Here is a 20,984-nt window from a genome sequence, read left to right as displayed (position 1 = left end):
GGGTTTGTTAAGGTAAACCCATATGAATACAACACAGAGCATTGACTCATTCTCATTTTTCATTTATTTTCTTATCTTTCACTATTCTCTCCTCAAAATTCAATTCTTCTACATGTTCCTTTTGGGTGTGATCCTTAGCAATTCTACATGTGACAAACTTTTTCAGGTAAAAAGAGAAAAAGATTTTTTTTTACTGGAGGAAGCCGTATAATTTCTGATCACCACAAAATGAGAGATACCATAACTGATGTATGCTCAAAGGAGATGGCAGAGCGACCCCTCCTTTACTCAAGCCTCCAGTGACCCTGTTGGGTGCACACAGTGAACTTCTCATACCTGAAAGATCCTTCCTTCTCAGATTATCCACTCCAAATTACAGGATTTCCCTTCAGATCCACAGGGAAAATAAAGTACAGTCAGTCTTTGCTAGAGATGCTCCCTGCTCAGACACAAAAAAAGTTCTCCCCAGTTTTCCAGGTTTCAGACACTAACACTTGTGTTAGTATGCAGTGTCTGTATGTATGTAGTCTGTCTAAATCTTGGCCTGGATTAAGCAGGTAAGGGGCAGATTGATGACTATTCTGCTATCATATTGATTTCAGCTGAAGTTTGTGGAGCTTGCTGCACTTCAGTATCTGGCAGGAAGAGTACCTTCCAGATAAACCTTCAGTTATCTCATTCCGGGAACAGGATGATAATAATAAATCTTAGACATTCTTCAGTTTGTGTATGTGTCAGCTTTATACCTAATGGCTTGGATGTTCACCTGAAGCTTACCAGTATTAAAATTGCTTTGGGAGTCTTGTACTGCCTGAGGGTGTTAAGGGATTCCCAGCACAACTGTTATCAATGCTGGAAGGAAGACTATTTCTGCTAGTTTTGGTGACAAGTGTATAATAAAAAAGACAAATATTTTAAAGAAAAAAAATAGATGTCATGGATATTTTGACATGTCTAATAAACATCCACTTGAATTCTATTCTAGCACTGAACAGAAATTCCTGTTTTGTTCAATGAGCCTGGTAGAAAAAACACATGGGCAGTATGGAAACAAGGGGTTAAAGAAGCAATATTTGGACATCTGGAGGGGAATACTTGTCTTTTTTATTTGCAGGTCAAAATGTGTGCCTTTTAGCACAGACTTTGAAAGTATTGATGTCAATTTAGTGGAGATTTCATCTCTCTGTTTCATAAGAGGGTCATATTTACAAACAAATAGAGACAGAGAAGTAAATTTAAAGTCAGTTCTGATGGACAAATAGAACAGATGACAACCAGAAGTGGCTGGAATGGTTCAATGTCTCAAATCTATGCTTGTAGTTTTCTATACTTTCGTGTTTTCATTCCACTTGTCTCACTTGACTTTTCTCACATATGCTATGGAGCATGTTTGAATTGAAAAACCCCAAAGGAAATAAATCTGGAACAATACTAAGGAGGTAATGATAACAATGTGGTCTGAATTTGGGGTTTTCTTCTTTCATTTTATGTATGGAGTAGGATTACCAAAGTGAAATCAAACATGCAGCAGTTTGGAGAATTACACATTCAAGGACAGAAGCATCTTCGAATTAGCATCTCTCTTTAGACTTCTGCAGTTGCATCACAAAAACAATAAGTGTCTTCTCACCCCATTTGCTGGCACTGCATTTCTGTTTTATAGGCTTTCCAATGACATATGCGTGTCCAGTCAGTGTGTCTCATGTTATTGAACTATTACAGTTACTATGCACTCTAAATCTTTCAGTTGAATTGGATCAAAAAGCAACACAACTGAGGCCACAAAGCTTTTGCAGGAATATACTGTAATGTATTAATGCTTGTCCTAATGAGACACAACCTGACCTGTGACATTTAGCCAGTGTGTGGAGCAAACACAGGAGGTAGCAGGGGATGGAGAGGGCAGCATAACAAAACTTGCAGATCGTAGATTGCTAAATTTGACTATGCCAAAAAAAAAAATAAGGACAGTAGACTTTTAAAGAAAATATGGTGTAAAGGAGGATCAGGACAAAAAACATTTAATATGGACACAAATAAGACCTGATGTGATTCCCTCACAAGTGCTGGGGAAGTTGGCCAAAGTAACTGTGAGGGCACTCTTGATAATTTTCAAAAGATCGTGCAACCAGGAGGGATTCACAAGGACTGGGAGAAGGAAAATATTGCTCCTATCTTCATGAATGTCAAAATGGACCTGAGAAGCTGATAAAGCAGTTAATCCTGAAAACGATTTTCAAATTCATGAGGGACAAAGTGGTTAGGATCAATCAGACTGGATTTATAAAAGGGAAATGATGTTTGATCCACCTGATGGCTTTCTGAAATGAAATTGCTAGCTCAGTGCATGAGGGGAGTTGAGTGGTTTTGTTTATTTTGATCACACTTTGCATACCATCTCCCATGATATTCTCATCTGTGAAATCATGAACTAAAGGTCAGTAAATGCTCAGTGAGATGGACTGAAAACTGACTGAACTTCCGGGCCTGAGGTGTTGTGGCCAGCAGTATGGGGTCCCACTGGAGCATGGTCACTCTTGATCTTGTCAGGGATTGATAATGTGCCCAGGGCTGTGTAAGCTCTTCATTAATGTCCTGCATGGAGGCACATGGTGCACTCTCTGCAAGTTTGCAGGCCACACAAATCTGGGAGATGTGGTAGACAGGGTGAGTGTGCTGCTGTTCACAGAGACCGTCACAGGTGAGAGAAATGCATCAATGTTCCTCAGGAGAATGAAGGGAAATGCCAAGCCCTGCAGCTGGGGAGGAATAACTCCCCACACCCATAAAGTCTGGGGCTAGGCTGGAAATCAGCAGAGAAGGACCTGGGGTAACCTGCTGGAACCACAAGCTGACCATGTGTCAGAAATGTGCCTCAGCCTTAGGGAGGACCAGAATCCTCCTGGGCTGCAGAAAAGAGAGCATTGCCAGCAGTTCAAGGGGGGTGATCCTTCCCCTCTAATGAGCCCTGGAAAGAGCTGTCTGAAGTCAGAGGTGCAGTTCTGGGCACCCCAGCACAAGAGAAATAGGCACACTGGAGTCCACCAGAGAGCCAGGAAGATGGTTGAGGTAGTTTAGCATCTGAAGAACAGGCTCAAAGATCTGTGACTATTCAGTCTAGAGAAAAAAAGGCTCAGAGAGGGTCTCAGCAATGCATGAATGTGATCAGGGAGTGCAAAGAATATGACCAGTCTCAGTTGTGCCAAATTAAATAACCAGAGACAATGGGCAACAATTTAAATATAAGCATAATAAAACACTTTCTTTCTTGGGAGGTCAGAAAGACACTGGAACTGACTGCCCAGAAAGGTTGTTGAGTCTCCACCTCTGGTAATATTCAAAACTTGACTGGACATTGTCCCAAGTAACCTGCCCTGATTTGACTTCCTATTAGTCAAAATGATTTGGACTATTTGATCTACTAAGGAACCTTCCAACATCAGTTTTTCTGGGATTTTGTGATGCAATATCTCAACTTTTTACAGTTTAACTGCAAGTGATACTGGATTCATTAACTAAATGAAAGATTAAATAATTATGTACTCAAATACTCAAGAAGTTCCCACAGAATAAAAATATTCCAAATGATATTTCAGATTCAGAAACTCTAAATAGCTGGTGATTATATTTTTGAGGTTTTGATTTTAATTGTCTTAGATGCTTATGAAAAATTGTCTTTGTTGATCTAAATCTGATGATTATGTTATAGTGAATAGTATTTTTGAGAATATTTATGCATGAGGAAAATTGTGATTTGCCTCCACTAGAATTTAGCAATTTTATAAAAAAAAAATGTTGCCCTTCTGTTTGTTTACATGGTTTTCCTTTTTACTTCTAAATTTAACCTTGTTTACAGATACTATTCTGTAAAGTGGTCTCTAATCACTGCAGAATTAAGTAGTCACTAAGCATCTCTTGAAATTCTAAAAATAACAGAAAAGTCACAGGAATGTGAAAAGTGATAAACTTGATTGCACAGTTGAAGCTGAGGGAGGAAAATATGGGTATTTGATATGGAACTTGCCTTTTTCTCTTCACATTGTATTAATCATTAATAATTCTTGTGAACTTTCTATATAAACAGAATATGGAGTCCTCAGGAACTTTGATTTCACAAATTCTTTGAAGGACCAAGTTGACTCAGTTAAACTATCCCTACATATTAATGCTATTTGAGTTCTATATACAACTCTTTAAAGAGAAACGTGGAAAATTTTCTCACTTCAAAATATGGTTATAGCTTTTTACTGAAGAGATCCAAACAACAGCAGATTTCATGGAGTTTAGAATTATCTAGGCAGTATAAAGAAAACTAAAATAGTAGCAACATTTGGACTGTGATTGAAACCTTTGTCCTTCTTTTTAAGGGAAAAAAATACAAAATACTAAAATTAATGACAGTCTTGTTGTGGGTGATATCGTACATATCACCCACATCTCAGATTCATCACTCTTCAAAGTTTATGAAGGCTGTCAGCTGGAGAGTCAAATCTCAGGCTCAGTTCTCTTCATTTACTAGAAGACACACAAATTTTCTGGCATGCCCAGGGTTAACCAGAATATTTATATATATATATATATATATATATTTATATATAGTGCTGTGGGATTTTTTCTTTTTCTTGCTATCTGTGTGGTGTCTATAGTAGATAATTTTCCCTGTTCTCTGTGTCAGGTGCTGCTGCTCCGTGCAGCTCTGCAGCTTGTCCTGCATTGTCCACAGCAACTTTCTGCTGTTCTGCTGTGGTGGTGTGGTGGATCCATCTGCCTTCAGCTGCTCTTTGCACAGATATGCACTCTTTACTCTCTGGTGTCTCCCATGACAGAATAGAAGCTCCAATTTTTCAACAGCGGGCAGATGAAATTTGGAATGAATTTAGACTAAACTCTCTTCCTCTGTATTGAAGGACAAACATTTGGTATTTATATTCTGAGTAGCACATTTTCCCTTCCATGTTAAGTGATTAAAAACAGAAAAAAAAATGGAAGATTATCTCCTCAGCATCAATGCTGAGGCATTTTTCCATTATTGTTATTAGTTTAGTAATGTTTTCATCACTGCTGATCCCAAGGTTTCAACTTAAAGATCTTTAGCATGCTTCACATATAACTTAAGGGATTAACCAAGAATTTGTAATTGATTCTGTCTTTTTGGGAATACAATGCAGAAGAAAACTCCTGAACAAATAGCAAAATTTTTTGCCACTTAAAACTTTACAGAAAGCTCTGTATCCATACTTTGTGGGAGCATTTAGACTTTTAGTATGGGGAATATATTTTCTTTTACTCCCCTTGCACAGTGCTTAACAAAATATGGGGATACTACTATATGAATAATAACAATAAAAAAGTGACAATTGGAAAGGCGAATGCATTATCAGTGACTGAATCTTTGTTGTCTTTTTCTTTTAATATTTTAAATCAAATCTGATTTGGATATTTGTGGGGAGGGAGAATTTGTTGATGGGTTTTTTTTGGTTTGATGGGCTTTTTTCTTGTTTTTTTTTTCTGTTTACCCATATTTTTTGGGTTTTTTTGTTGTTCTTTTAATTGTTTGTTTGTTTGAGTTTTTTTAAATTTTTTGTTTGTTTTGGTTCTTAAGGGTTTTTTATTTGTATGGGGGGTTGGGGTATTTTGTTTGTTTGTTAGGTTTTGTTCATTTTGGTTTTCGGTTCTTTTTATAATCTGGGATAATTATCTACTTTCTCACCGGGAAAAGAATAGAAAAAGATAACAATATGAAGAAATCATCTGAATTTTGTATTTAAGGAAGAAAATTATTCTCCCAAGTTGGAATTACAGGTAGTACACTTCTGTGTGTTTAAACAGTAGCCTGTTTTTTTTTTCCCACTGATCTAAGAAAAGATATCATATGCCTTACATCAAAACATGTGAGGATCTTACTAATGGTGCAACTTTAGATTGCATAGGAAGAAAATTATACTAACTTTACAGAAAGAGCTGTGGAGTATTAGATCAATGACAGGAAAACAGAACACCAAAATCCTTGGTTAACATCTTGACAGTGAGGCAATTAATCAAACAAGATAGGCAAAGATATGTGACAGTGCCCTTTTCAAACAAGATTGTAAATGCAAATACCACGTATAATGGTGACAAAAGGTAATTAAGGCTAGCTTTCTGTACACTGCTAGTAAATTTTGGTCTAAGTGGTTTATGTCTCCCTCCTCAGTTAGTTTTATTATTAAAAATTCTTGTTTTTTAAAAATCCAAATTGAATCGAAACATTAATATACCGTAAAAGGGAGGTGAGCTCTTAAAATAAAGATTTATTTTACAAAACTATTCAGAACTGGACTCATTATCTGGCCCTGAGGCCACATGAATCATCCCACAACCTCTTTCCCTCCAAAACACAGTGATTGCATCCAAACTGCCTACTGAGACAGGTCCCTGGATGTGTTTACATCCAAGCTGCAGCCAGGCACCGTTTGAGAAGTAGTTTTGGCTGAAAGAAACAGTAACCAGCTGAATAATTTAGCAACACACATAATGAAGCTCCAGCATGCAAAGCTGAAACCTAGCATTTTTAATTTTCTAACTCTTTTGTAAACTGAAGAGCTTGATCTGAGTAGGAAGGAGTTAACTTTCTTTATGCCATCCTGTATGCTGCTGTCTCGAGTTGATGACTAAAGCAATGTCAGTGTCACTCCTTGTTTTGGCCGTTCTCAGCAGTGCTTGAGCAGAGTAATGGTTCTGTTTTCCCCAGGGGATAGGTTGTGAGGGGACACAGATGGGACAGCTGACCCAAGCTGCCCAACAGGATTGTCTATATCGTATAATATGTTCATCAATAGAAGCTGAGGGAAGGATAGCAAAAAGGGAGATTTTGGGATTGCTTTGCTTGCCTTCCCTGGGAACCATTCTGGGTGTTGAGGCCTTGCTTTCCAGCAAGTGGCTGCTTGCAGATGGGAAAAAGTGACTGAGCTATTTCTCTTTCTTTGCTTGCAAGTTCATCTGCATTTTGCTCATTAAACTGTCTATCTTGACCCAGCAGTTTTCTGGCATTTGCCCATCCCGTTCTCTTCCCCATGGGGACCCAGTGGCAGACCAAGTGAAGGCTTTGCTGGTCAGTGTGTATCCACCACTAAAGCTCTCAAGAATAGACCTAGTCTGCTTTCCTGTTGCCTTTCCCTCAGATGTACTCTCCCTTAAGACAATTGTCATGCCTTTTTCCTGCTTCTAGAAAACCAGAGAGAAACATAAACAAAGCTGTATGACTTGGAGAGCCCAGCCACAGGACTTGGCCATTCGGTTACTAAGGGAATGGCAATGATATGATTGTCATCATGGTGATTGTGATGAAAAGAGGATATTATGGAAGGGAGATCTCCAGCAGAGGAATGAGGCATCTGGAGAGATGATATAGATGGAAATCCCTCTTTCTATCTGTCTCTACAGGTTGCTGTAATCCCAGTTTTGGTATATTCATTACTTGAATACAGCTCCCGTTGCCAAATGGCAGAATATGACCAGATTCAAACAGTCCAAACCCACAGACTGATTCAAATATGTGAATAAAATGAAGGTAATTACGAATAACAAAGATGAAAGGAACTGTATCAGCTCCAGAGTTTGTGTGTGGGAATGCCCAAATCCTACCTGAGTCCAATTCAGAGCTTTTCCTAGCTCATGAATGACCCTCTAGCCAGTAAATATTGTACCTTGAGCATTTTATTAGTTTTCTGCTCTCTTCCCAAAAGTGTTTTTGGTGAGTCTTGAGGAGCAAATAGATGTTCATGTGCTAATTTGAATTGATCACTAGATATGAATCCACAGAGTAGTGTACAACCAGCCTTATGATCCCCTACCAAGTGACTTTGCACACTCTTATGCATGATCCCAAATCCAGCTGTTCTGAGTACAGACGTGCAGTTTTAAAGGAGGGCCTCACTGAAAACCCAGAGATGCCAGCTGAAGCTTTTTGGTTGTGCACAGGAAGGTTGTATTAAGGCATCTCTACCAGGAGGCTTCCTGGAGTATCTGTGCCAATTATAAAAAGTAGGATAAAGCTGTTGGGAAAGGAAAATGGTAATGGTCAATTACAACGTGAATTTTCATTACAAGCTATGTGAATGTGAAATGTATTTCAGGATTTTCAGGGGCAGAAAATCTGTCAGGCTGAAAGATATTTATTTAAACTTATTCCCGTCTAACTGACTTTGTGGCCTCTGCAATGTTGCTAAATAAGAAAGTTCACAAAGTGAACCTTGGCACCTGCAGCAAAGTTGCAAATAGAAGAGATACTTCAGAATTCAATTTACTTTGTATTAACTTGAGATCTGATACTCATCATCTGCTTTAACTGCTTGTTTTATCTAAACTGCTAGAGTCACATGAACGGGAAAGAAAATTAAGAGATTTCAAATTTGTTGCTCTAAGCAAAATGACTTCCTTATCTAATCTAATAAGAGGCTGGATGAGTTTCCCTGTTTTAATAATCACTGTGTTCCAAACTTCCGTTCCATTAAAAAAATTAACATAAATTGTCTGGAGAATTTATCTTACCATAATCAAGAAAGTTTTCTTCAATGCAACCCTAAAACATAAACTTGACAATAGGCTGACAAACTCTTGTTACAGATTTTTCTCAGCACAGTAGAATTATAATGATGCATTTAAGATTTTGGAATAGGAAAATGTACCAGAAAGATGTAGAAATCTCAATGTCAGCAGCTGAAGTGAAGTTGGTGTGATTAGACTAGGAAACGACTCGACTGTACAAAGGCAGTGGTCTTTTAAAGAAAGTCTGTAAGGAGTAGTGTTGATTTGGAAGGTGACATTTGACTACTAAGTAGGCATAGAATGAAGTACTGAGACATAAAATAAAGGTGTTTAAAGTTTTTGTGCTCCATGTTATGATCTCACATTTACCAGCTGGAGTCCAAAACAACCTTCTTAGACTTTGGTACTTAATCTGGAGTCCATGAGATTTAAAACTTGTTTGTTGCCTCTGCTGCGATTTAATCAGCTGTGGTTTTTAGCGTTAACAGCAGTCTATCACTCATAGAAGAGCGCTCATAAGTAAGATGATTAAGGTAGGGAGGTCACATCCTTAGAAGGAGGAGGAAATCATGTGTCTCATAAACTTTGGAGCTGATTATTTTGACAGTACTGTATTTCTTTAGGATTGAGTGTGAGACTGATAGAGAAAATTCATGAAGGAGTAAAAGAAAGGTCATGACTTTTTTTACATATAAATTTATTTAAATCATCACCAAGCATAAGCAGTGTTCTCTGTAATTGCAGGATTCCCTGCTATTCCCTGTAAATCCTTAGGCCTATTTAAGCAGTTTTTCAATCAAGCAGTTATGACATTTTCCTTGTGCTTCTCATGCTGGGTCTTTCCCCACATTTCATACCCATGATAAGAGTGATGGGATGTTTTATTTTGAGAGGGGATCTCAGCTCTCTGAAACCACAAGCTCCCACTGACCCTGCTGCAGGGAATGACAGTGAAGCTGTGAATGTAGAAATTTCTCTTTTTAGCAATGTGTAAAGAAGGTGGAGAACCTGCTTTAATCCTATACAACCTCTCTGAAAGGAAATCTCTCTTTTGACTTCTGCTGCTTCTGCTGCTAAGTCAAGAATGATTTCTACCTTCACTCCAGCTTGATTGACCGTGTGTGGTACTTCAGCAATTTCTCAGCTGCCCTCAAAATCCATGGGAATTTAGAGTATTTTTCCTGTTGCATTAGCAACTGTAGCAGTCACTGATGATCCTGCTTTAGTGTCCCTCTCAGAAATACATACAATTCCTTCCGCCTTACTTAAGCATGATTTTAGACTGGAATCCTTCAGAGTCATGAGATGTTCCTTATTGACTACTAAGTTCCTTTATGCCTTCCAGTATTATTGCTGAGTGATTTATCAATATTTAATAAAAACAAATACAATTTTTTAAATTTTGCCAGTGAGTTGTAATAATAGAAATTACCTTTTTAAAAGATTTCTTCTACAACTCTCATATGTAATATCTCGTCCCTTTTTGTCCTAAGAGTCCTGCAACATAGCTTATTCCCAGACAGTGATCAGCAGAGTTATTCTTGTAATGACAGTCTTGGCTGTGATTCCTGGTCACACAAAAGCTAGATTATACATCTGTGGCACTTTAAAGGGATCTGAAAATGAGAATAAAGAGAAGTTGTGTCCACCAAATGGACCATTATATTGCCATGAAATGTAAAATGGTTTCTGTGAAACTGAGAAATAGGCCTCTGTTGATTTGTAAGGATGAATAATACTTCATAATTGTGAGATAATGTTTTATTTTATGAAAGCATACTGCAGTTTTGGTATGAAAAATCAAAAGGTTCAAAACTCATGAATCAATTTTAACATCTTAACCCACAGATATATAATCACAGAATCATTTAGGCTGGAAAAGACCTCTGAGATTATTGAGTCCAACCTTTGAAAGATCACTACCTTGTCTACTAGACCGTGACACTGAGTGCCATGGCGAGTCATTTCTTGAACTCCTCCAGGGACGGAGACTCCACAGCCTCCCTGGGCAATCCATTCCAAGGTTTAACAACTCTTTCTCTGATGAAGTTTCTCCTGATTTCCATCCTGAATCTCCCCTGGCATAGGGTGAATCAATTTCTTCTTGTATTGTCACTAGTTGCCTGGGAGAACATTCCAGCTTCCACCTAACAATGCTAGAATGTGTTAAACATACAGGAACATGTCATGCATGTATATTCATGTTATAACCTGTACAACATGGATTTTAGTATATAATCACACACAGATCTATATTGATACTGTTTAACATGTATATATCCTTTCCAAACCTTTTGTAATTTACCTGCCAATGACATTTTCAAGTTAAATCACAACCAATTTTGTGATTTCGAAATTCACTCATAAAAAATATAGAAGTTTGTATCATGCAGTTGTTTGTCTCCAGAATAATATCTTTAAAGTCATTACCACCTGTTATAAGATTTGTGTGAAAACGGCAATAATTAGCAACATTGATTCATAGGGACTATGGAATCTACTCACCAGTGTCTTTTGAATGTAGAGCAACCATTTAAAGATGCATCTTGACATACTTTAAAGGAAAATACCTTCATGAATTGAATCTGTTCAGTAAGTAACTGGAATAGATCCAAATTTGCTTTGAAAGCTAAATAAATGTATCAGAATTCTGAAGCAGTGACTGCAAAATAATATGAATGTCTGTTGGAGAAACTCTCAGGTAAGAAAAAGAGTTTAACACCATTCATGTTCAGGAGTTTAAAATGAGGCAAAATATAAAGGATACAAGCACCCTGAACCTGTGCTGTCTTTCACTCCTCCTAAGGCAATACTCAGGATAAGAAAATGGGTTTATTTTATTGTGATGATGTTTTTATTTTGTTTTTATTTCTTTCTCCTGGAAGGCTTAATGCTAAAATTCTACCTCTTTATATGTTCAAATCCCAGCTCACTAATACAGATTTTTGGATCCAACATTCAAGTACATAGTTTTCTATTGCATTTTGATCATGTTGTAGTTTAGATGCAAAATATCACTAGGGAAATGTTCAAGCTTTCAGGCTACTGACTCACAAAATAAACATTGTCCAAAGCCAGCTCCTGTAGGGATCTACACTGTATACATGTCTGTATATGCCAATAAATTTTCCACTAATGGACTTTTATCCTGATCAGACAGAGAAGAGAACAGCATGAGACTGTTGGTACTTTTTGTGTTTGCATGAATATTGAATATTGTTTGTGCTTCTGTCTGTGTTGATCTGTGATCTGTGTGGCTGGCCATGTGTATGTTTATTTATGTGTTGTTTATTTCTGTCTGTGTGTCTACTGGGAGCACATGTTGAGCCTTGTTAGGCTGAATGTGGGGAGATAGACCTCTTGGGCTTACATTTGTTGGGCTGCAAAATTCAGCCACCCCCACAAAATCATGGGATAATTCAGCATAGAGAGGATTGCAGTTGTTCTCTAGCTCAACTCTCTGCTCAAAGGAAGGTCAGCTATGGGATCAGATCACTCACTCAGGGCTTTCTACCCTGAAAACTTCATAATGTCTCTGAGCAACTTGTTCCAAAACTTGACTACCCTTGTGGTGAAGAAGTTTTTACCTAGAGAAACTTAGAGCTGTGTTCCTCCTTTTCTCTCTGTGTCGTTCATTTTCTTCACAGCAGCTGGCATGGGATTGTGTTTTGGATTTGTGCTGGAAAGTGTTGATAACCCAGAATTGTCCAGCTAGTGCTGAGCAGGGCTCGTACAAGGTCAAGGACTTCTCTGCCTCTCACACTGCCTGGCCTGTCAGGAGGCTGGGGGTGCTCAAGAAGCTGGGAGGGTCACAGCTGGAAAAGCTCACCACAAGAGATATTCCACACAACATGACATCATTATCAGCAATCAAAGCTCTGTGAAAGAAGGAGGAAGGGGCCATTTGGGCATTTTGCTTATGCTGTCGGTCCTCCCAAGCATGCTTCACACATGATGAAGCCCTGTTTCCCAGAGACAGACAAACACCTGACTGACAATGGGAAGTGATGAATGAACTCCTTATTTTGCCTTGTTGGCATGTGCAACTTCTGCTTTAATTGCTCAATAGTCTTTAGCTCTACCCATGAGTTTTCCCACCTGTACATCTCTGAATCTCTCCCCCATCCCACTTGGGAGGGGTGAGCAAACTGCCAGGTAGGGTAAAGACACAGCATCTCCCCATACAAAACTGACTGTTCTTCACAGAAGATGCCTTTTTAAGTTTTATTCCAATGTTAGAATAGCTTGAAGTACTTACCAGCAGCTGATCACTCACACATTGCCTGGCCTGCCACTTGGATTTGCTAAGGAAAACTTAGCAGCAATGGAAACCTCTGCTACGCTGGCAGTTTAATGTATGGCTTGGGGTTTACTGGATTAAGCCATAACATCCAGCAGTTCAGGATTGCCTTGGACATCCAGAACTCTTTCATACATATGGAATATCAGCTAAATAACTTCTTTCCTGCTTTTATGCTTAAACAAACATTCACTACATCGGTAGGTTCAACACAATTTTTTTGCTGGTAAACTGTGGTATATGTTTACAGGTTAAAATTGGGACACCTTCCATTTACCTTTGAGGTTTGGGGCACATGAGTAGGAGGATCATTAACTTGTGTTTACTAACTAGTGGAAAAAGAACACAGAAAATAACTCCTTTAAATATTTTCAGTTAAAATCCTGGACAAGTCACACATATTATTTTGCAGTAATTCACTTTAGTAAGCAAAAATAATAGAGGCTATTAATACTGTATGAAAGTAAACTCTCCATCAGCAGTTCCTGAAATCCCTGGTCTAAAGAAATTGTATGATGAATGATGCACTATTACTAGAAATCGTTATTTCTGGTTTCCAAGCTAGCAGACAACCTACCTGTATCCAAAAAAAAAAACCAAAAAAACAAAAAAAACCAGAACAAAACAAACAAACAAACCCAAAGAAAATTTCCAAGCTGCTTTTCCCAGAACTTTCTTTCAGCGACCTAAAGACTTCAGGGTTGATCTCATTATATATGCATGACTCTATCTATTCTTCAATATCTACAAATGGAATTTTAAAAATACGTATGTCATGTGAAAGGGTGAGATTTTTCTCAACCCTTAGTGCAGTGAGATTTCCTCAGTGTTTCACTTGTCTGTCAGCTCTCAGGAAAGCCAAGACCCTCGTGCCTGATCAGTCTGACTGCCAGACTGTCAAAGCATCCCATTGTAGGGACCCTTCACTGTGCAGTCCTATGCACTGGGAGGTAATTTGAATTATTCAGGGACACAATCCAACAGCATAAGGGGGACCCCTCAGTGGGTCTCACCACCTTGAACTTCCAGAGGGCAGACTCTGGTCTCTTCAGAGACTGGTGGAGAGTCCCCTGGGAGGCAGTGCTGCAGGACAAAGGGTCCAGGAAAGCTGGAGGTGCTTTCAGAACGAAATCTTAGAGGAACAGGAGCAGGCTGTGCCCACAGGCCAAGTGATGAGCTGATGTGGAATAAGACCAACTGGTTAAACAGAGGGCTTTGGCTGGTATTTAGGGAAAGAAGGAAACTCAGGACTACAGGAATGTCATTAGGTTACAGGCGGAGACAGTTAGAAGAGTCAAAGCCCCATGTGACTTTAATCTGGCTAGTGCTCTAAAAGAAAATAAAAAAAATATTTCTATAAATATATTTGCAAGGAAAAGAGGGCCGAGGAGAATCTCCATCCTATATTGGATGTGGAGGGAAATGTAGTGACAAAAGGCTGAGGTAAAGACTGAGGTACTTAATTCCATCTTTGCCTCAGTCTTTAACAGCAAAACAATTGCTTGCTGTGGTTATTCTGAAAAAATTCTTTACTGAGAAGGTTGTCAGGCATTGGAACTGACTGTCCAGGGAAATGGTTGAACCATCATCCCTGGAAGAGTGTAAAAGATATGTAGATCTGCTGCTTAGGGACATGGTTCTGGGGTGGCTTGGCAGTGCTGTGTTACCATTAGACTTGATGATTTTAAAGGCCTTTTCCAACCTACACAAATCTGGGATTACATGATGAGTTTTGGTGATTTACAAGTAGTCCTACATTTTAAAGGATTGGAGAGCCTTTTCCAAGGAATAGCAGAAGAAACACAAAAACAAATGCATGAAATTTGATATTGTAAGGCTATTCTGGCATTCTATCCCTGTACTTTATTTTGTGAGCTTTTTGATCATTGTCTGAGTGTGAAGCCTTTGTTTTCCTGACAAAATTGTCACATAAATATAGGTATTGCAGCTAAAATAAACTTATTAGATCATTTCATCCCTTTGCTGGTGTATTGGGTCTGGCTGAGATGGAGTTTATTTCCCCACAGCAGCCTTCACAGTGCTGTGCTTTGCATTGGCAGCTGGAGAGGTGTTGATAACACACCAGTGTTCTGGTTGCTGATGAGCAGAGCTGGCACAGCATCACTGCTGTCTCTCAACATTTTCCCCCACAACAAGGAGCTGTGGGTCAGCAAGATTCTGGTAAGGGGGCACAACCAGGCCAGCTGACCTAAATTAACCAGAGAGCTGTTCCACATCATGTGATGTCAGTCCGGCTATAAAAGCTAAGACAAGGAGGAGGAAGTGGGGCATTTCCTTCTGGTGCAACAACTCTACATGTTGAAGTCCTGCTTCCTGAGAAGTGGCTGAACATCTCTCACTGGTTGAAAGAGAGAATAAATATTTTTTATTCTCTTTGCCTACGTACACACAAACTTTCTCTTTTGTTTTAGTAAACTGCCTTATCTCAATCTACAAGTTGCTTTCCACCTTATTTTCTCTCCCCTGTCTACTGGGAAGTGGAATATTTGAGTGGATTGGCAGGCATCTGGTGTCCACCAAGGTCAACCCACTACAGTCCTTTGAAAAGGCCACAGAGGATTGACCCTGACTGGATGCCAGGAACCCACAAAACTCCTCTCTCATTCTACACTTCAGCTGGCCAGGGCAGAAAAAATACAATGGAGGGTTCATGAATTGAGATAAGGACAGAGAGATCACTCAGCAAATACTATCACAGGAAAAACACACTCAAATTGGAGATATTAATTGAATTTATTGTTAACATCAGAAACAGAGAAGGATAATGAGAAGTAAAATAAGACCTTAAAAACACCTTCCCCCCACCCCTCCCTCCTTCTCCTCTCTACCTCCTCCCCCAGGATCTCAGAGAGACAGGGAATAGGAGTTAGTGTTCATCACACACTGCCACAGCACAGGGAGAGCAGTCCTTCCCCTGCTCCAGCACAGGGTCCTTCCAAGGCAAGACAGCTCTCCATGAATTTCTCCAATGTGAGCTCATCCCTCAGGCAACAGCTCTCCAGAAACATCTCCAACAGGAGTCACTCTTGCACAGGGTGCAGTCTTTTAAAAGCAGGCTGCTCAAGTATGGGTCCCCCACAGCATCACAAGTCCTGCCAGGAAAGCTGCTCCAGTGAGGGCTCTTCTCTCCCTGGATCTGTAGATCTCTGCCCTTCAGCCCTACCCGGGCTTCACAAACCCCTCTCAGGCATTTACATGCTCTGGGGCAGGATCTTTCACAAGCTGCAGGTGGATCTCTTCTTCCCCTCCATGGGCTGTAGGGGTCCAAGGTCTTCACCACAGGCTGCAGGGAAATCTCTGCCCCAGTGCCTGGAACATTCCTCCCCTCCTTCTCCACTGACCTTGGTGTCTGCAATTGTTCCTCTCACATGTTCTCACCCTTCTCTTCTCTGGATGCAATTTCATCTGCACAATACCTCTTTTTCCTTCTTAATAAGTTATCATAGAGGCATTGCCATCATTTATACTTGGCCCAGCCTTGGCTGGTGGTACACATCTTGGTGCCTCCTGGGATTGGCTTTGTTGGAAAAGGGGAATGCTTTTGGCATCTTCTCACAGAAGCCACCACCTTATCTCCCCTGCTACCAAAACCTGCCCATGAAAATCCAATACACCTTGTAAGTGCAAGTCTTTTTCCTATAGTAAATTATCTAGTGCAGGCTTAGAGAGAAAACAAATCATTTTTGTAAAAACAGTAAAACAAAACAAAACACCAACACCCCCTCTCTGCAAACATTTCAAAATTTATTTTCATTCTGAATCAGAAGAACATCCAAAATTCATGAGAGAGCTAAGAGGATAGAGAGAGACCAGTACAAAGCTGGTACCACCTGTGTGAAAATTCACTGGGAATTTGGAAAACTTGATTTTCTATTTCTGGAAAGAGAAGGATTTGAATGTATTTGTCTCATTCTCTGGCCAAATAGGAAGACTGCTAACACTTCTGAACAAATACCTCTTTCTTAGAATTCTACTTTATAAAAGAATACATGGTTTCAGATTTTTTTTTTTTCATTTCTGGTTTAATTTTACCAATATTAATTTCTAGTTGGTCTTGTTTAAAGTTGGCTATACACTAAGACTACCTTAAATAATTTTTTTCTGTCCTTGATGTTTATAGCCTTCAAATATACATAGACAGTTAACATCTCCCTTCCCCCTTTCCCCCTCCAGTCATTGCTTAGCAAGTTATACATATTTATTTCTTTTAATCTTTCACCGTAAGTCAATCCTTTCAACCCCTCAATAATTTATGTTGCTTTTCCTTGAATTTCCTTCAATGTGTCAAGATTTTTTCTAATACTGTGAGGCTCTGCATACTTTATTCTAGACATATACTCAACTGTTTACATGGGGAGAGATAGAATATCAGTAGCTTATGTTTGCTGCTTTCTTTAATTTGAATGCTTGGTGTCTGTGGGTTTTTGGTTTTTTTTAGAATACCATAAACAATTCTTGTTATTTTTCTATTTAGAGTGAGTTTCATACCACATGTATTTCCCTACATATACAATGGTCATATGAAAATGATTTCATGCCATGTCCTCCTGAAAGATCACCTGACTTCAAAAATGTGGTTAACAAATCAAAGCCACAAACACAACACAATCAAATATCTGTCAGCTATATCATCTCCAAACACAGAACTCACCTCTCCATGTTGGGGATCTTGCAAGCATTCAAATAGGAGCTCAAGTCTTCAAGTCTTGGAAGGTGGTATGCACACAAAGCAATCTGGGATCTAGTAAACATAATGAAATAGTTTTTACCAAAAAATGGGTTATGTAAGGGACTGAAGGCAGTGCTTGATTTCACAAGGCAGTTTTGCAAGTTGATGTTGGTGCCAGTTCTGAGGGAATGGGATTCCTTCACATAGAGAAGACTCTCCAGACCTTGGGGAGACTTAACAAGTGAGTTTAGGATCAACACAAGATCAAGCTCTTCATCAAGAAGAGCTGACGATGCTGCTGAAGCAGCGTGGGATTTGGTCCTGTGAGTGACCATGTCACCAGCTGGGGAGATCTCTGGAGAGCCTTTAATCCATTCTCAGGTGACAAGACACTTAAGGAATACTGCAGTGTGAGCAACCAACCAAAGAGATAATTATTAGGGTCTAGCTGAGTGTGCTGGTTGTGCTCAGATTGCCATTTCAAACATTACCTCAGTGGTAAATGCTAATTAGAAATCAAAGTTGTGCAGGGTAAAGGAGGTACCAGAATGAGGAACAGGTAATGACAGTTTGTTCCCACATTCAGCATCTTTGTGGATGTCATTGTTCCTAAGAGTAATTTGGTGGTATTCATCATTATTTTAAGTAAATTGTACAATTAACAAGAGATTCGACTTTATAAATATATCATCTAATCAGCTACTCAGCATCTCTCTTATCTCTTAAACAGTATTATCATTCTCAGCTGCATGAAGCTCTCAACAACAAAATGGTTATTGTTTCTTTGCTAAGTTGACATAATACATTGAATATTATAATTGAAAATGCATATATCATGATTGCTTTGGGAAAAACATGTTATAATCCACCATAAAGCTTTATTTCAGTTATTTAGAAAAGTTTTGAGTCTTACACTTCAGTTTGAAGCTATTTATTGGTATAAATTATCTGATGTAATGATTTACAACTTTTGATTTGTAAATAATTGAAAGTAAATTAATACTTTAGAGAGGAAAAAAGATATTTTTGCAATCATTATTTCCATCCAAACTATTACAATAGCGATTTTTTTTTCAAATAATTTTAAATTATTTTTTTGTTCATAGTTTGGGCAGTAACTAATGGATATCCAGTAAAAATTTGGTTCACACACTTGAATGCAGAAAGAGAATAATCCATGCCATTGGAGAGCCTCTTCTTTTGCAATAATCAATAAATCTTCTGTTTGTTTTTCTACCACAAGGAATTGTCTATGTGCTCTAAATAGACACCAGTTTCCTTTGGTGAAATGTTTGTTTTTTATTTTTTTCCATCTCAAGATTTCTCTTCTTTCATGTTTGATTTGTGTTTGTGTATTTACCCAATGAATAGATTTTAGTGGATTATTTTCTGGCAATTAATGATTCTTTTATTTTTCTGCAGTTTGTTGCATATGACCAGAGAATAATTTGGGTATGAGAGGGGCCTTTAAAGGCCATCTAATCCAACATTGCCATGGACAGGGATACCTGCAGCCACATCAGGCTGTTCAGAGGCCCATCTAACCTGACCATTACTGTTTCCAGGGATGGGGATTTATCACATTTAATCTGGGCAAACTATTCCAGTGCTTCATCCTCCTTATTGTAATATTTTTTTTTCTTTATTTCTAGTCAAATTCTACCCTCTTTTAGTTTAAAACCATTACCTGTGTCCTAGTACTACAGACCCTACTAAAAAATATCTGGCTTCCACAGCTTTTCAATTCAAAATATGCTTCTATAATGCAACTGCCCTTCTTTTTGTATAGTGACACCACTCCTAATTTAGTCCAATCACATTTTATTGTTTTACTGCCACATCATTCTCCTAAGGCAGTTTAATAGATTTACAGCATGCATATAAATATGCCTGATACTGAAAGCTGTGGTGCTCTGCCACTTATGCCATCTATACACCACTTTCCTCCTTGAAGTTATATCTAGCCTTGCTTTTTCTCCCTCTGAATATGCTCATTTATGCATTTAATCTATTCCTCTAACCAGTTTACTGACTGGAGAAATTTTTCATTTATGCATGAAAACACCTTTTTAAACCAGCCAGCATAACTACAGAACACTTTACATTTTAGAGGATTTTACAGATAGTAACTAATTAATCAAAGATGTCTCCATAGAATGGAAAATAAAATTTTAGTATGTCAATTTAAAAAAGACAAAACTGGACAGAGTGATTTAGGTGAGTTGCTCAAGGCAACATTGAAAATTAGTGGAAGATTCAGAATGATGACCCAATATTTCACAGGCAACACTTCTTTGGTCAAACATTTGAACACTGCTTTGTTCAATATTTCTTCACTGTGCTTTCATTTCAATGCACCTACAAGAACTTTCTTACAATTTGTCACAACCTTGAAACATTTACAACTATTTTCTCCTTGTCAAATAATTTTAACATTGTCATTCTACAGAAAACAAGACTTTATGTTGTTGGAAAAAAAGAATTTGCTGCCCTCTTTTTGAGAACCAGAAAATTTATATGCAGGTGTGACAGACCTCATTTTATTGGATTTAAAACCCTTGGCATACATAATATGAGCTACATATATTTTCTCTTTTAGAATTCATGTTTTTGTGCACATTAATTCTGAAGGATGCAAAAAATTTAACTAATCTCTCTCACAAAGAAACCTTCTTCAAACAAGTGTGATAAGCATGATGTTCTTCAGAACACACGAGTTCAATATCTGCAAGGGAGGAAAATTTATCAGTATGTCCATAGCATCAACACAGTAGAATAAGGCAGTGCATCCCTTCTCTCAGGAGCTGTAGCCCTCTCGCTGTTCAGTTTGCTGCACAGTAACTCTTCCTACCGGTTAGTGAAGGATAAGAACACAGGAATACCTTGCCTAATCCAATATTCTCTCTCTAGCAATGGTCAGCTGAGAAATGGGAAAATGCATTAGAGTCTGTCCCCAGAAAGACTTCATTCTGTTAAGATTTCATTGATCTCTCAAGACTGAGGATTATAACTGCTCTCAAAGCATTTTTTTAGCATTAAATATAATGGTTCTAGCTCCTCTTCTTATCAATAAACCCAAGCATTTCTTTCTCTAAGCTTAAGTTAACACTTAAAACTGTTTTCAGGGAGGACTGTGACCATCTTAAATCAAGGTTCTAAGAAGAGGAAAAAAACCCATATCCTAAGAAAAATAAATCCCATTTGAACGTGTTTAACTGAGAAAGGAAACATTTGGATGAAAGTATTTTCCTGCTGGTGCACAATGCTGGGTTTTTATACAGAATTTAAATTGAAGTGCAGAGGTGTAGTGGTAGACTGAACCTGAACAGGTATCATGGACAATTTCTTTCAGGGCAGAGCAGTGCTCCTGAAGGGCTCCACTGCAATAAGCTTTAGCCCCTCTCTTGTTGATTTCCATCCTAAAGAAAGGAGGACACAAAGTGGAACAGTGCACACATTTCTTCATCT

The sequence above is a fragment of the Catharus ustulatus genome, chromosome 3, assembly GCF_009819885.2.
Source record: "Catharus ustulatus isolate bCatUst1 chromosome 3, bCatUst1.pri.v2, whole genome shotgun sequence".
NCBI classification, from domain to species: domain Eukaryota; kingdom Metazoa; phylum Chordata; class Aves; order Passeriformes; family Turdidae; genus Catharus; species Catharus ustulatus.
This window is presented reverse-complemented; position numbering follows the sequence as displayed.